Raw genomic sequence first — 17,016 nt, forward strand, 5'->3', positions numbered from 1 at the left:
GGCTCCTTCCACACTCTAACCCTTTGCATATCCTACCCTTGCCGCCCGCTAACCTAATTCTTCCCTCACCGTCACACCCTTACCCATCCTTGCCTCTCTCTAACATACACATCCACGCTACATCTTGGTACTGCATTACTAATTTCTCCACCCTGCCACATACTACCCTCACCCTACCACACCCTACCTCCCCCACCCTCCAGAGTCATATTCCTTGTTTCCCTTACCCCTGCCTTCCTTGGCCCTGCCCTCCTCTCCCCTGCCGGCTTTCCTCACCCCTGTCTCTTTCACCCTACCTCCCTCAGCCAAGCCCCCCACACCCTTGCCTTCTTCACCCCAGCCTCCCTCATCCCTACACCCTTAACACACTGTGACCTACCCTTTTCCTCCCTCAGCCCAGCACCCCTGCCTCCCTCCCACGCACTGATTCACCTCGTTCCTCTCTCACCCTCTGTCCCGATCCTCTCCCCTCCCCCACACCATTATCCCAAATGTGAGAGCTATCGGACAACACCACCCCCGCCCCCCTCCCCATCCCCCTTATTGAGTCAATTTCCCTCACCCTGCACACTACACACACACTTCTCACACTCAACCTTCACCCTGCAAGGAATGCCACTTAAGAAAACTAAAATTCCGAAGCTGAATTAAATACAAGTAATAGTAGTAGTAGTAGCAGCAGCAATAGTAGTAGTAGCAGTAGTAGTAGTAGTAGTAGTAGTAATAGTATTAGTAGTTGTTGTTGTTGTTGTTGTTGCGCTACCCCAGTCTGTGTGATCGAGCAGACAGTAGTGGTAGTAGTAGTTGTAGTAGTTGTTGTTGTTGCTGTTGTTATTATTGTTGTTGCTGCTGTAAAGATTAAGAATGACAATGACTGATAGTAATAAAACAAGCGTGATATGTTGATGTTATTGCTGATGAGGATGAGGATACAGCCACAAGCACAATATAGCGACAAAAGTTACAAGAAACACAAGCACGCCAGAACCAGCAGCGGCAACAAGCACAATAACAACCACACGAAGAACAGGAACAAACAGCACCAGAAACATGACCTACAGTAGCATAACAATAACAGCAGCGACAGTAACAGGCAGAACAAGAACAACCAGCACTATAACAATTCACCAGGGAGTGCACGAGAGAATGGCTGATCTGTCTCCAGTGAAATGCTCTCTCTCTCTCTCTCTCTCTCTCTCTCTCTCTCTCTCTCTCTCTCTCTCTCTCTCTCTCTCTCTCTCTCTCTCTCTCTCTCTCTCTCCTCCACCACCACCATCATTGTAGTGAAGTTACAAGGCTTGTATATCATTTCCCCTACTTATCCATCCATGCATTACTGACCAATAGCTGTTGTTGTTATCCCTAAGCAATGTATTTCTCTTTCCAGGTGAGTATCGTGAGCCGTTCCTCGTGCCTCACCATCACACCACGGTAAGGTGCACTGGGGACAAAGGTTTGCCTGGATTTCTTTCACTTTAACTTGACCCAGATATTTTCCTTCCACGGCTTATTTCACGTATGGTACCTCAGTAAGATATTGTTGTGGCTGTAAATCCATTCCACTGCACTTCCTTGTGACTAGCATCATATTCTAACGCTGGTCTATTGTTACAACCTGGCATTTAAGAAGGAGAGGTGGCACATTAGGGTAGGGATAGAGAAACCCACAGTGGCAGACGAAAAGATAAATTCCAAAGTTTCGGCAACTACTGTCAGCGCTCTTCAATGGAAATACGACTTCATGACACTGACATTCTTCAGTCACTCTCATCTCAAATTAAAGTGCAAACATTATGGTATCCCAGTGTGTCTACTTCACACATAAGGCATAGCTGTCACTTTCTCCTCTGACGGATCTTATCAAATAGAATCATGTACAGTATAGAAAAGAAACAAATTAAGCCTCTCTCAGCTTAGGACTGAACAACGAGAAGCAGGAGACATATTTGTCGAATTTTGTCCCCGACTGTGAAGCAGAGTCAATGTCAACAGTTTATTTACACCTCTTGGTGTTCCAAGCTGATTAGTCCAAAGTCCTGTACACACACACACACACACACACACACACACACACACACACACACAAACACACACACACACACACACACACACACACACACACACACACACGCACGCACGCACTCTCTCTCTCTCTCTCTCTCTCTCTCTCTCTCTCTCTCTCTCTCTCTCATGTACGAGTATGTAATTATGTGTATATATATATACATTTAGGGATGTAATCATAAAATAGAGAATCTTTCCCTTACAGTTTCTATTTCTTTTCCCGTTCTTTTCCCCTTCCTGCTGTGTCACCCATTGAGTAAGTCTTCCCCATCATTATCCTCACAACTGATAATCACAAAAATAGCTGGAGCCCATCTAATGATACCTGATGGTAATTGATGCCCTTGAGAGATTATTGTGCCGCGTCCTCACCCACATTTATCACAGCAAAGTTTCCAGACTTGATTGGGGGGTATTGTTGGTTAACACATCCAACTCACGACTGGAAGAACCCGAGCTCGATTCTCGGGCTGGTCAGACTGGTGGACGCAAGTTTGTTTCCCCTTCGTCAATGTTGCCCCAGAGGTACATTTGGCGATCTGGATGTCGGTATTCTAGGGTAAGACTGAGGCGGCAAAAAGTCATTTAAAGACCCTCGTGCAGTCGAGAAGCATTACTCTAAACATTTCTATAACATTTTTCTTACTATATCTGGAACGGTACTGTACCTTTGAAATACCAACGCGGTACCTTAACGCCTTCACCTTCATTATCGCTGTAGTTATGAAATTGCTGGTGGGCAGAAAGCTTAGATTAATGCTTATCGACAACGTGAGGGTCATTAAGACAGTCACTAGTCATTAGTTAGTCCCAGTTTCCCTCAGAATGTAATCCGCTGTAGTCGATGTTGTATATGGCATCTGTAGCGCTGGGTGAACAGGGACAAGGCAAAAACTGTCCAGGAGTGTGACCGTCCCGAGGTGGGTGGGAGGCGGTAGTTGGGTTTCAGCAGATGTGGGTTGGGGATAGTGAGGATGCTGTTTCTGTTTCGAGTATTGAAGGGAACAGTTTGTGGATTCAGGTTCAGTTGCACGTAGTCTCCTGGTCTCGCATTACTCCCTACCTATATACACTATTGTAAAAATACCCCCACTACTGCACTTTATTTCTAACCTGACATAGTGACATATATCTTGAACCACTTTGAGTTCAGTTGATAGGTAAGATCTGCCAGAATGTAAGGTTGATTTGTCTAGTTACCAAGGAGATTCATACTGTACATCACAGGTGATGTTAATTAAATTTCATATAACCACGCCTTAGTATCAAAGTTGTGGGTGCTATAGTTCCGTCAGTTAAAGCAAACTGACCATAATACCACCACATGGTGCTGAATGCGATAGCCTTAGCACGTCACTATACAGAAGGGTGAGTACTGTTGATTAAGTGGTGATGTTTAGGGTTTATGAGGGTCGGCCATCAATTAAAGTTCTTAGTGGCATCCAGAGTCAGAGAACATAAAGCATTGTCTCAGTCCAAGGTATTGTTATTGTTTGTATCGCGCCTTGTTTAGCCTCTCTGTTTACAGTCATCGTATATACTGGTTTAGTATTTAAAATTTTTCTTCAAAAAAATTTTAAGTTTTCCAGTCCCTTTAGAAAGGTCACAGTGACTTTTCCACCATCTCATTTTAAAGGTGCCTGCTCTCGATTCTTCACTCCAGACCAAGTACTGTGGGTCTTTTAAATACAAATATTTATGTCCGTCGTTAGGCAAGGGCATTAACTTATAATAAACTTAGCTGAAAATAACAGAACAGTACTTAAGAATGAAGTAAAATGAACATAATAGATCGTCATAAACGGATGCCGGTAACGACTTTTTTCAGTGAACCAGTAAAATAAGTGAATCAATAGACCGAAATCTGCTGATGAGCAGAGCAAATAATAATAATAATAATAATAATAATGCCAACCCTTAGACCTCTGGACGTATCCCAGTGGCGAATAAACTCGTCTGGCGTTACCCAGAGGAAAACAGATAAGCCGTGTGCCGAGGTGTGGGGGTTGAATAGAGATAGTTGCTTCGTACAGCTTTCAAGAGCATGAGGGAATATAATGTTATAAGTGATGTGGCTTGTCCTTCAACCCACCAAAACGAACTGCATTACTTTTCTTGCGATTGCCTGCGTGACGTGACCACTGTGGCCAGCATGACCCCAGAGCAAGGCAGGTCAAGGAGGACTCCACTCCTCAAGGATCACACCACAGGCCCAGCTGCCCCTCCACATTCTTGTACACCATTTCCACCTAAATCCGTCCAGCCTGACATTATAATATCGCGATTTAGTTTCTTTCTTGTTGTATTTTCCTTGACCCTTTCTTTGCCCTATCTAGTCTTATGTAAATCTTGGTAATGGAAGGCTTTACGCTTACTTATAGTACCCCATCATTACTGTTATATACTTTCACTTGTTAATTTTCAGTGCTTTTTATCAGCCTTGTCATTTGTCTTTGCAGTTATTCACATTTTTACACACCTGTTCTTTTCTGTTATTTTTGCAATTTCGTTTCCATCACCCTCTGGATCATCCTATTCCTCCACCCCTCCCCTTTCCCCATCATCCACTCTTCCCCTTCCCAATCATCCACTCTTTTCCTTCCACCATCATCCACTCCTCCCTCTTCCCAGTCATGCACTCCACTCCCCTCCCCAATCATCCCTCCCTTCCTCCATGACCCCCACCACTGTCTTTCCTGCCCAAACACAAACTTTCCCTCATTAATATACTCACTCATCAGTCCCTTACCACCCTTCACACAAGCACTTCCCTCACCTTACGTAGTGTACCTTAACCTCACCATCCCTCAGCCTCCCACACTTACTCCCTCCCGTCACTGCCTCTTGCTAACATCCCACTCACTCACTTTCACTCACTCACCCCCTCTCATCACCTCTGTCATTTATGTTCCCCCACTCATCCCCTCAAGCTAACCCCCCTTCACTTACCCCTCTCCCTTACCCCTTCTCACTCAGCCTCTCACTCTCTGCTCTACCTTTATTCTCTCTCCTTCCTCCATCAGCTTCCTTCACTCTCCCTCCCCCTCCCTCACTATCCCTGATCACCCCTGTCACCATCCCTCTTCCATCACCCTTCCTCACTTTCCCTTACCTTCCTCACTTTCCCTTACCTTCCTCACTTTCCCTTCCCTTCCTTATTTTCCCTTCCCTTCCTCACTTTCTCTTCCCTTCCCTCAGACTTTCTTTTTCGCCACTGAATGAAGGTGAAGTGTTGAGGCTTGATGGAGGAGGGGGGGTGGGGGCTGGCTGTATGGGGTGGGGATGGGGCGGGTTTTTGTTGTACTCCCGGTCCTGAGAGAGAGAGAGAGAGAGAGAGAGAGAGAGAGAGAGAGAGAGAGTACTGGTTAGTCTTGCTATCTTTTGAAGCTTTTACTCATGCAGCCAAGACTTTCCAAACTGGACAGGTTACATGCACCGGTAGCTGTCATTAACCCTGTCAGTACGAGACCGCGTTTTAAAACTAAATAACATTGCTGGGAGGGAGCAAGCATAAAATATAGTCCTCGTCCTGCAAAGGTTAATATAATGTGCAGCATGGCCTTTAGATTTAACAGACTAGTTGTCAGTCCCCGATATATAAAACTTTACATACTTTTGAATATACATAGACACATACAGTACATATAAGTACAATATACTTTCATACATATAGTATAAATAAGTCCAACCAGTAGACGTATCCATAATCCTCCTCCCTCCCCCAGGTCCCGATTTATAGCTCATCCTAGTCGTGATATGGGTGGACATGGGGTAAATGGAGTGACATGGTGCCGAGATGATAACCCTACCCGTTAGTGCTGTTGTTGTGACCACTCCGCCAAAGTAAACAAGGCCTGACCGCTGCTACAATGACTGCTGCTGTAGTGTTACCCTATCTGCTGGCGCCTCTCCCCATCCCCACCACAACCCCAGGTCCCCCTACTCTCATATTCACCTCCCTCCCCACCCTCCTCCACCTACACCCTTTTCTTCCCTATCCTACCCGCATTTTCCACCCCTCCTCCACCCACACTCTCCACCCGTTTCCATACCTTCACAAATCCCCTTCCACCCCACCCCACCCTCCTCCTCCGCTACTCATCGTACACCCACATATCCACCCCTTTCCCCTCTTAACCATCCGTCACTCCTTTCTCCATCCACCTACTTATTCTTCTCCCCCCCTCCCTCCCGCTGTCCCACCACTCTCATATCCCTCCCTCCTTCCCACTACTCTGTGTACACCCACATCACCTCGTCTCCCACCTATTCTCCATTCCTCAGCACTTTCTCTGAAATAGGAGAGAAAAGAGTAAGAGCAGTTACAGCGAAACAATGACCAGCCTTTTGAATCCAGTGTACCTGGTGAAATGTTGGCCAGATACCATACTAGGTGCGATTAAGCCTGGAAAATGTGAAGCTTTTAGTTTGTGCACATATATATATATATATATATATATATATATATATATATATATATATATATATATATATATATATATATATATATATATTGTTACATAGCCTATGATTTCATCATCCTTTGTGTAATTTTAACGCACAGTTGCTGCATGTTTGATCACGAGCGTGTTCTGCCTCAGTTCCCCCCTTCTACCGTTATAGTAGAGTAAGTCGTCATTTCTGTTATTCAGTGCGGGATTATCAGCTCTTTGTCCCCATGGCTTCATTTGCGCGTCCTTCTTACAAGTTGTATCAAGCTCTGCTGGCCCCTATATAATGAGCTCAGTCTCTGCATCATTGCCACTTAGATCTGCTCCTCATTTTGTTCACATCTCTGTCCTCCCCTGTACAGATATTATTATTGTGAGTGCTCAAGAAATCTCCAAACATCTAGCAGCTGTGTGTAATTTCAGTATAACTGTTGTACTTTTTCTTGTACTGTGTAGCATAAGGTTAATTCTTAGGCCTAGTGAGGTTTTTGATTAATGTTGGGTTTTATGTCAGTCATTTTTGATAATAGTTTGTATCTGTAATAATTTATCTTGCATTAACTGAGCATTACCTGGTGTATTTTCATTTTATCAGGGCTGACTTAGATAAATTTACTCTCGCTAATTTCGTGTTAATAGAGGCTATTGCAGTTAACCATATATTTAACCTGTTTATTTGCCATTACATTATCCTTATGAGTCCTGAATGTTTTGTTGTTAGTTTGAGCATTAAACTTTAACTTGTAATTTTACGTAACTCTTTTGTTTTGAACCTGGAACTTTACGGGACAGTAGTGACTCTTCGTATTCTCACTTAAAGTGTACATTATCGTTCTCTGTTCCGTAACATAAATTTGGCGACCTCTTATCAGGATATTCAGGATATTATCATAAGGATATTGCTTGATATTTTGTGACTGTTACTTATTCATGATGTCTACTATTACTACACTTGATGAAGCCAAAGATTTTTTGTCAAATGTGCAAACAGTATGTGATGTAGAGAACAGAACAAAGAATGAACTTAAGCTTGTTGCTCAACAATTGGGAATTGCTGTTCGCTCTCATCATTCTAAAGATCAAATTGTTGACATGATTAATGAAAGCTTGTTTAATGTAACTCCTCCAAATGAGCAAACGCAGATTGAATTAGCTAAGTTACAGCTAGCCCTGCAGGAGGCTAAGGCTAAGGAGGCGGAGTCTCGTGCTAAGGAGGCTGAATTTCAGGCCCGTTCTAAAGAGGCTGAGGCACAAGTTGAAATTGCTAGCATTCAGGCAGACCATGAGTATCGCATGAAACAAGGTGGAACTGGATTATCTAGCTCTGATGATTTTGATGTGGCTAAAAATGTTAAACTTGTCCCTCCTTTTAATGAATCTGATTTAACAAAGTATTTTCAGTTGTTTGAGAGGGTAGCTACAGGTTTTAATTGGCCATAACAGAATTGGCCAGTACTCCTTCAAACTGTTCTCACCGGTAAAGCTCAAGTAACTTATGCATCTTTGCCTCAGGATCAATCTGATAATTATGATGTAGTTAAGAGCTTGATTCTTAAGGCCTATGAGCTTGTTCCTGAAGCTTATAGAGTAAAATTTAGGACAACTTACAAGCAAGATAAGCAATCCCATGTTGAGTATGCAAAAATCAAAGAAGATCTGTTAGAGCAGTGGTTGAATTCTAAGAATGTGGATTCTGATTTTGGTAAATTTAAGCAGATGATTTTGCTGGAGGACTTCAAGAGGTGTATTTATAAAGATGTAAGCCTATATCTTGATGAGAAAAGAATAGATAATTTGTCTGATGCTGCAGTTTTAGCTGATGAGTATGTTCTCACTTACAAGAGATATTCTAGAGAAAAATGGAAAGCTGAGAGTAAGTACGTTGCCTCTACTCAGAGTACAGGTAACAGGAAAGAGAATAAGGATGATGTTTCTCAGGAAGTAAATACCAGCTTCACCTCTAGATTTCAGAAAAGTAAATGTACTTATTGTAGTAAGCTTGGTCATACTACGGAGAGATGTTTCAGGAGACAGCGTGATGTGAACAAAAAGGAGTCTTTAAATATTCAGTCAATTGGTCTAGTGTCCACTCTTGAGAGTTCCCAGAATTCTTTAACTGAGTTAACTGAACCTGCTTTGAGGGGTAACTTAAATTCTCATGATGGAGCTCCTCTTTTGAGCAGTAACGTGGGTGACACTCTCAAGAGTTCATGTGCTAATTTCCTGTCTGATGGTTTTGTCAGTCCTCTGGACAGTAATGACAGGAAATCAGTTAAAATATATCGTGATACAGGTGCTTGCCAATCCCTTATGCTGACCAGTGTCCTAGGCTCTAATGTTAATTCCTCTGATGAAACTGTAATCTTACAAGGTGTAGGGAATAATTACTTCTCTGTCCCTCTGTGCAGAGTGAATTTAGAGTCTGGTTTTGTTAATGGTTCCGTTATGGTTGGGTTGGTTGAGACACTCCCAATGTCAGGTGTAACTTTCTTACTTGGAAATGATATTGGTGGAAGTCAAGTGTGTCCAGCTCCTCAGTTGTCTAGTGAGCCAGTGGCTGCGACCCAGGATTGTGATGTCCCTGATGTGTTCCCTGCATGTGCTGTCACTAGGACTAAGTCTAAAGTTACTGGTGATTTAGAGGATAATGATGATGATGATGTTATCCTAGCTGACACTTTTCTTGCTAATTTGGACCACTCACCAGATGAGGCAGTACCCCGTAGTGTTGATAATTTGTCTCGTCAAGAGTTGGTTGAGTTGCAGGTTGCTGACCCTGAGTTGAAAGGTCTAGCTAACTCTGCTTACAGTGAAGAAGAGTCAGCCGGTGCTTCTACTTGTTATTATGTAAAGTCAGGAGTACTTATGAGGAAGTGGAGACCCCCAACAGCATCAGCCGACTGTGAATGGGAGATTGTACATCAAGTTGTCATCCCTCGTGTTTGTAGGCAGGATATCATTAGAGTGGCTCATGATTCCAGTTTGGCAGGACACCTTAGAGTGAGGAAGACTGTGGCACGCATTTTGAAACACTTCTACTGGCCAGGTATCTTCAGGGATGTTTCCTGGTATTGTAAGTCTTGTCACACCTGTCAAGTTGTGGGGAAGTGTAATCAGACCGAAAAGGTTGCACCTCTAGTTCCCATTCCTCCTTTTGAGGCGCCTTTCACCCGTGTGTTTGTGGATATTGTGGGCCCTCTTCCTAAGACTTCTTCAGGGTTTTCTTATGTGTTGACCCTGATTGATATGGCTACTCGTTATCCTGAAGCCATTCCACTTAGAAATATCTCAGCAAAGAACGTGGTTAAGGAAATGCTAGGGTTCTTCACAAAGTTTGGTTTGCCCAAGGAGGTACAGTCAGACCGAGGAAGTAATTTCATGTCAAATGTTTTCAAGCAGTCTCTGAAAGAGTTGGGCATCACCCAGATCACCTCTTCAGCTTACCCTCCCCAGACCCAAGGAGCGTTGGAGAGATATCATCAAACACTCAAATCGATGCTCAAGAAATACTGTTTGGAACATCAGAAAGACTGGGACAAAGGTCTTCCATTTGTTGTATTTGCCGCAAGAGAATCTCCAAATGAATCACTGGGCTTCTCACCTTTTGAACTACTGTATGGCCATGAAGTAAGAGGACCCCTTAAGTTACTCAAGGAATGCTGGCTGTCGGAGGAAGATGACGTCAACCTGCTGGAGTATGTGATGAAGTTCAAAGAACGGCTGTCCACTGCTTTACAGCTGGCGAGAGAGAATTTAGGAGCTGCTCAGGAGAAGATGAAGACTTGGTATGATAAGAAGTCCAGGTTACGCCACTTTCAGCCAGGAGATCAGGTTTTGATTCTGCTACCAGTTCATGGGCAACCACTTCAAGCCAAGTTTAGTGGTCCTTATTTCGTGGAGAAGAAACTCAGTGATGTCAACTATGTCATCGCCACACCAGATCGTAGAAAGAGCAAGCAACTATGTCACATCAACATGCTAAAGTTATATCACAGGCGGGACGAAAATAATCCAGTCTGCACTGTAGCTGTTCCACCCGAGTGTGCGAGTGAAGCTCTCCCGTGCAGCATGAGCCTGAGTGATAGTTTGGGGAAGAATCCTGATATCATGAATGATCTCCATACTAAGCTTTCTCATCTACCTCCCGAGGAGAGGCAGGAGTTTTCGGCATTACTGCAGGAGTACCCGCAAGTGTTCCGTGCCACTCCAGGAAGAACTACTGTGTTGATGCATGATGTCGATGTTGGAGACGCAAAGCCAATTAAACTGCCTCCTTACCGTGTGAACCCAGTGAAAATTCCTCTCATCCAGAAGGAGCTTGGCTACCTGTTGGACCACAAGATGATTGAGCCCTGTCAGAGCGAGTGGAGTTCTCCTGTCACTCTAGTCCCTAAACCAGGTGGGTCACAGAGGCTTTGCATCGACTACAGACGTGTTAATCAGATAACTAAAACAGACACTTACCCTCTCCCCCGTGTGGAAGATTGCATAGACAAGATCGGAAAGGCTAGGTACATAAGTAAGTTTGATTTGTTAAAGGGATACTGGCAAGTACCTATGACTGAGCGTGCTAGGGAGATCTCATGTTTTGTAACATTAGGAAAGACCTTTGCATGGTCTGTAATGCCATATACAGATTGTTTTAGAGTAATAAGAAATTTCCTTTGTAAATTTCTTTTTTCTTTGTGGGGAGGTGTTACATAGCCTATGATTTCATCATCCTTTGCGTAATTTTAACGCACAGTTGCTGCATGTTTGATCACGAGCGTGTTCTGCCTCAGTTCCCCCCTTCTACCGTTATAGTAGAGTAAGTCGTCATTTCTGTTATTCAGTGCGGGATTATCAGCCCTTTGTCCCCATGGCTTCATTTGCGCGTCCTTCTTACAAGTTGTATCAAGCTCTGCTGGCCCCTATATAATGAGCTCAGTCTCTGCATCATTGCCACTTAGATCTGCTCCTCATTTTGTTCACATCTCTGTCCTCCCCTGTACAGATGTTATTATTGTGAGTGCTCAAGAAATCTCCAAACATCTAGCAGCTGTGTGTAATTTGAGTATAACTGTTGTATTTTTTTCTTGTACTGTGTCGCATAAGGTTAATTCTTAGGCCTAGTGAGGTTTTTGATTAATGTTGGGTTTTATGTCAGTCATTTTTGATAATAGTTTGTATCTGTAATAATTTATCTTGCATTAACTGAGCATTACCTGGTGTATTTTCATTTTATCAGGGCTGACTTAGATAAATTTACTCTCGCTAATTTCGTGTTAATAGAGGCTATTGCAGTTAACCATATATTTAACCTGTTTATTTGCCATTACATTATCCTTATGAGTCCTGAATGTTTTGTTGTTAGTTTGAGCATTAAACTTTAACTTGTAATTTTACGTAACTCTTTTGTTTTGAACCTGGAACTTTACGGGACAGTAGTGACTCTTCGTATTCTCACTTAAAGTGTACATTATCTTTCTCTGTTCCGCAACAATATATATATATATATATATATATATATATATATATATATATATATATATATATATATATATATATATATATATATATATATATATATCCTTCTCTGTTCCGTAACAATATATATATATATATATATATATATATATATATATATATATATATATATATATATATGTGTGTGTGTGTGTGTGTGTGTGTGTGTCCAAAAAAAATTGAGCTTCGTGAAGGGTTTCTTTGTGTCTTATGTGACGACATATTGTATTTTATTTTTGTAGTTACCAGACGATTATTTTCACTTCAAAAGAGCAACCTCATAGTTAGTGAAGGTTGTTAGCAAACCCATCTAGACAGAAAGTCTGTCCCTAGGTGAATAAAATCGTCTGCAGATAGCATGAATTCAGGGAAATATCTTCATCGGATTGAAATGGTTGATTTCCAGCTGTGAGACCTGACGTAATTTAATACGCAGTTTTATGAGGCAATGTTAACGTGATTTTAGGCTTACATAGTACCGTATGCAGAATAGCTAACTGTTCTTCACATTGTTTTCACCGTCACCTAATCAGTATTTTCTGCATCATATCAGAACTGGACTGGTAACTCCTGTTGTACATATTAAAACTTGAAATGCAGCTTACAGTTTGCCTAACTGGCCCTCCCACATCGCTGACTCGACAAGAAAAAGTACAAGTGGGTATATCACAAAATGATAATATAATGGTATCTGTTTAGCCTTATGCAGAAAGAACATCAGGTGTAACTTTTCCCTTCGACATTTGAATTCAAGAGTGTGCACTTTTTCAGTCCGATAATGCGTTTTAAATTTTCTTCTTGCAACCAGACGGTTATATTCAGCTTAGGATAGAGGTTTGGAAATGGGAGGGATTGGAGATAGTCTTTATTAACTCCAGCACCAACTTCTTTCTTTAGTGCATAAAATCGTGCGGTGGCAGCAAATATAAAGATGTCGATTGACTGAAGAGGTTAAGGTGCAACTTTCCCTTCGACATTCAAGACTGTGTATAGAAAGGTTTCCGTGCCAACACCGACACTGGTGGAAATGTCTCCCACCCACATTTAGCAGCTCATGTTACGTAACCCGCCCTATCTGGACTTCGAAAGCAGTTGAAAATGCCACTATAAAATTCTTCCTCGTCATTTAAGGAAGTATGTATTAGAGAGCACAGCCAGAGTAAGAGTGGATGTGATTGAGGTAGAGGGGCACAGGGGAAAAGGGGACTGAGGATGAGGTGGAGAGATGTACATGGTGTGAGTATGAGAAAGGGTAGCCTGATAACGGAGGATAGAGTGACGTGGAGGCGATCTGTGTGTCCATCCCCTCCGAGAGTAAGATGTCTGACTAGATAAACAGACAAAGTGATAAATAGAACATAAGCATACAAAAAGAGCTTGCCGTAACTTCCCGTGTTGGCATTTGGAAAAGTGAGTCTTGGAAGTAGAACATAGGGTACAGTAGTTCTCTGTGACACACACACACACACACACACACACACACACACACACACACACACACCGCTTCCTGCCTGCCTACCTCCACAGTCCCGTTAGTTTGGTCTGGAGGGGTCCTGGTGATGGTCATGCGTGTGGAAGTGACCTCAGACATAAGTGTGACCTATCGCTGACCCCTGACCTTGCTCAAACCTGTACTGGGTACAGGAGGGGGAGGGGGAATCAGAGGGGTGCAGGGAAAGGAGGGTTGGGAGGTAGGGGTTACTGGGGAGATGAAGGGGGAAGTAGAAATGGGGAGGAATAACTTGGGATAGTGACGAAAGAGTAAGGGTAGGGAGGGGATGGGGTGAGACAGGAGATTGAGGAGGAGGGGAGAATGAGGCACGGGAGGACTGGGAAGGAAAGAGGGGTGCGAGGTAGGGAGGGCGAGATGTGTTGGGGACGTTCGAGAGGTGTGAAGATTGAAAGGGAAAAGTATGGTTAGGGAATGGGGAAAGAAGATAGGAATGTGATAGAATAGGGAGAGGGAGGGGTATGGTTTCGGGATGGGGCAGTGTCGAATAGGAAAGAGGGACTGTGTTGGAGACGTGAGGGGAGGGATGTGGAGATATGGAGGGAAAAATAGAGATAGAACGAGGTGAATGAGGATAGGAATGGAGTTGAGTAGAGGAGAGGATAAAGATGGGGGAGAGATAGGAAGGGGTGATGGAGTACGAGTGGGAAGGAAGGAGTGGTGGTATGATGTCTGTGTTTTGTGTGTGCTGTGATGGATGTGTGGAATCTGAAGATTCGGAAAGAGAAAGAAAAAAGTTATTGTGGGAGTTGTTATACGAGTGGAGTTGGGTGGGAATTGGATGTGTTGGGAGGGGGTTTTGGTAGGAATGGAGGTTAGTGAGGCTGTGGTATGGTGGTACCGTGGTTCGGAATGTGGTGGCACGGGAACACTTTATCGTAAAAATGTACTAGGAATGAGATGTGAGGGATCAGAAAGTTTTATGAATGTGATTTAACGGGACTCTGGTGTGTAGGTAACAGGTTTGTGAAGCTGGTTAATCTTACCCAGAGAACGTTTTCTTGATTTTATTCTTGTTGTCTCTAGACGGTATTACTCATCTTAAGGAAAACCATTTGTGGTGAAAGTACTGTCTCACCCCGTAGTTCAGAAAGTCTATCAGAAAATTAACAAAACTTGTTTCAAGAAGCAAAACTTAAAGACCACGTCATCAGATTGACAAATTATAGAGGGTACATGTAACATTAGTCGAAGGGAGGAATTACAACATGTAGTCTGTTATGTTAAGAGAACAGGAGGGATAAGGCGGGGTTGTGTGATGTGGGATGAAGTAGGGATACGATGTAGGATGTGGCTGAGACAGAGGGTAACTAAGAGTAATGAAGAGGGAAGATGTAGCATTTAGTGTGGATGAGGAATATGTTGAGAAGTTTGATATGTAACATGGAGGCATTGCTTGTTAATGAGTGAGTAGTAAGTTGAAAGAAAGGCTGGAATGGTGTTTTACTGTGAGGGTGTAGTGCTGGGGGGGGGGGTGCTGGGACGATGCATGTGGCGTTGGAAGGGATGGTGCCGGGAAAGTGTGGTGATGAGAGGCTGTGGTGCTGGAAGGGATGATGCTGAGAGGGTGTGGTGCTAGGAGGGTGTGGTGATGGAAGGGATGGTGCTGGAAGGGTGTGGTGTTGGAATGGGTTATAGTGGAAAATGATAGCAAGAATAGATGTGTGAAATAACATGCAACTGTATATGAAAACAAAGCTTATGATGAAAATAGCAAATACAGTTAAAATATACCCTATAATAAACACAGTGACAAGATATTTTCAGGTGACAAACACGATGGCAGATGACAGAATAACACGATGAAGAAAGAAACAGGAAATACAAAAGTCAGCATGATGAAGAATAACAGAAATTTTTCAATGTGAAAGCCATAAAGTAAAAGCAGACAGTGAACCATAAAAAGCAATCAAGAGATGACATTCAGTACCAGTCCACTTTACTTAATAATGAGAATTACTTAGAATGACAAATGAGGAGAGTGGAAGAAAAGGAGACACGAAACTACGAATAAGATGAAGAATTTAATTTATGAAGAGTAATGTGTAGTATGAAGAAACTGTGTGGTATGAAGGTAACAGATATAAGGAGAGGAGTGTTGAGGGAGACTGATGGTGTGATGTGATGTTATGTGGAAAGATGTCGTTGTGGTATATTTTGCATGTCATGGGGTGTGATGAGTTGTGATGTACTGTGAGCTGGTATGATGTACTGTGAGTTGGTATGGAGTAGGCTCCTGTGGGTTGGTATGGAGTACTGTTAGTTGGTAAGATGCACTGTGCTGTATTGTTAAATTATATACTTATGATGTGCCGGTCATGATTTGAAATGGTGTGGATGAAGTTCTGGCAAGTTGATATAAAGGGGAATGAGAGCACTAGTATGAAATAGTGTGGGATGTGAGGTGGTATGAGGTGGTATGAGGTGGTATAAGCTGGTATGAGGTGATATGAGATAGTTTAGGGAGGTAAGAGGGCAAGGTAGGCTAAGTGGAGCAACATGAGTGAGGGTCCGCCTAAAGGGCAGGTGTAGTTGTGTAAGAGTGGCGCTGCAGGGTGTAAGTGGTTGTGTAAGAGGTAAATAAAGTGGGACAAGAGGCAGACCAAGGGGAAGGGGATGAAGAAAAGGCGAGGGAAGTAGAAGAGGAAGGGAAAAGGCTAATGACGTGGAAGAGGAAGGGTAAATGGTGAAGGAAGTGGAAATAGCAAGGGAAGTCGGAAAGGATGTGTGACAGGTAGAGGAAGTAGAAGAAGGAAGGTGGAAGTGTGTGTCCAAAAGAAAAGTGAAGTGGAAAAACAAGTGTAAGAATCAGGGGAAGTAAAAGAAGAGGTGTGACAAGTAAGGTAGGTGCAAGAGTGAGTAGTGAAGTAATGAAGGCGAAGCGGTAATGATGATGAAGTGATAGAGGAGGAGAGTATGTGAAAAAGTGTGATGGTGGTGCTTACAAGTGGGGCGGTGAGAGTAGGGGTGGGAGGGTAAGATGGAGGGGAAGTGTTGAGGAGGGGGTCAGTTGGAGGCCGGCGTGTGTGAGAGATTTAGGAAAGGAGGTGAGAGGTATGTAGGAGAGAAGCGAAAAGGACTGGGAGGGAGTGAAGGGGAGGTAACGGAGAGATTGGCGGGTACGTTGTGAGTAGAGAGATGAGAGGGATAGGAAAGAAGGGGAAATAAAGTGAGATACACAGATACACAAACCCAGGATCTACACATGTCCCAATCAGGTAATGTGGAGTGAGCGATAAAAAAATGTACTTATTCCCCAGTCACTAAAGTATTAACAAAAGAACAGACCAAACAGGGTAGGTGGAAGAGGGAGGTAAGGTGTGAGAATAATGAGAAGGGAAGGGAAACTGAGATGGAAGTGAGAGAAAGAGAAGACATGTACTAGGAGGGAGGGTGTGGAGAGAATAAAGGGAATTGAGTTGAATTATGGAGAGGGAGGAAAAGAGGTGGTGTAAGCAGAGAAGAGGGCGGTGAGAGGGTGGGGGA

This window comes from Coenobita brevimanus, chromosome 6 (assembly GCF_032717465.1).
Source record: "Coenobita brevimanus isolate Jiangsu-jjx chromosome 6, ASM3271746v2, whole genome shotgun sequence".
Lineage (NCBI taxonomy): Eukaryota > Metazoa > Arthropoda > Malacostraca > Decapoda > Coenobitidae > Coenobita > Coenobita brevimanus.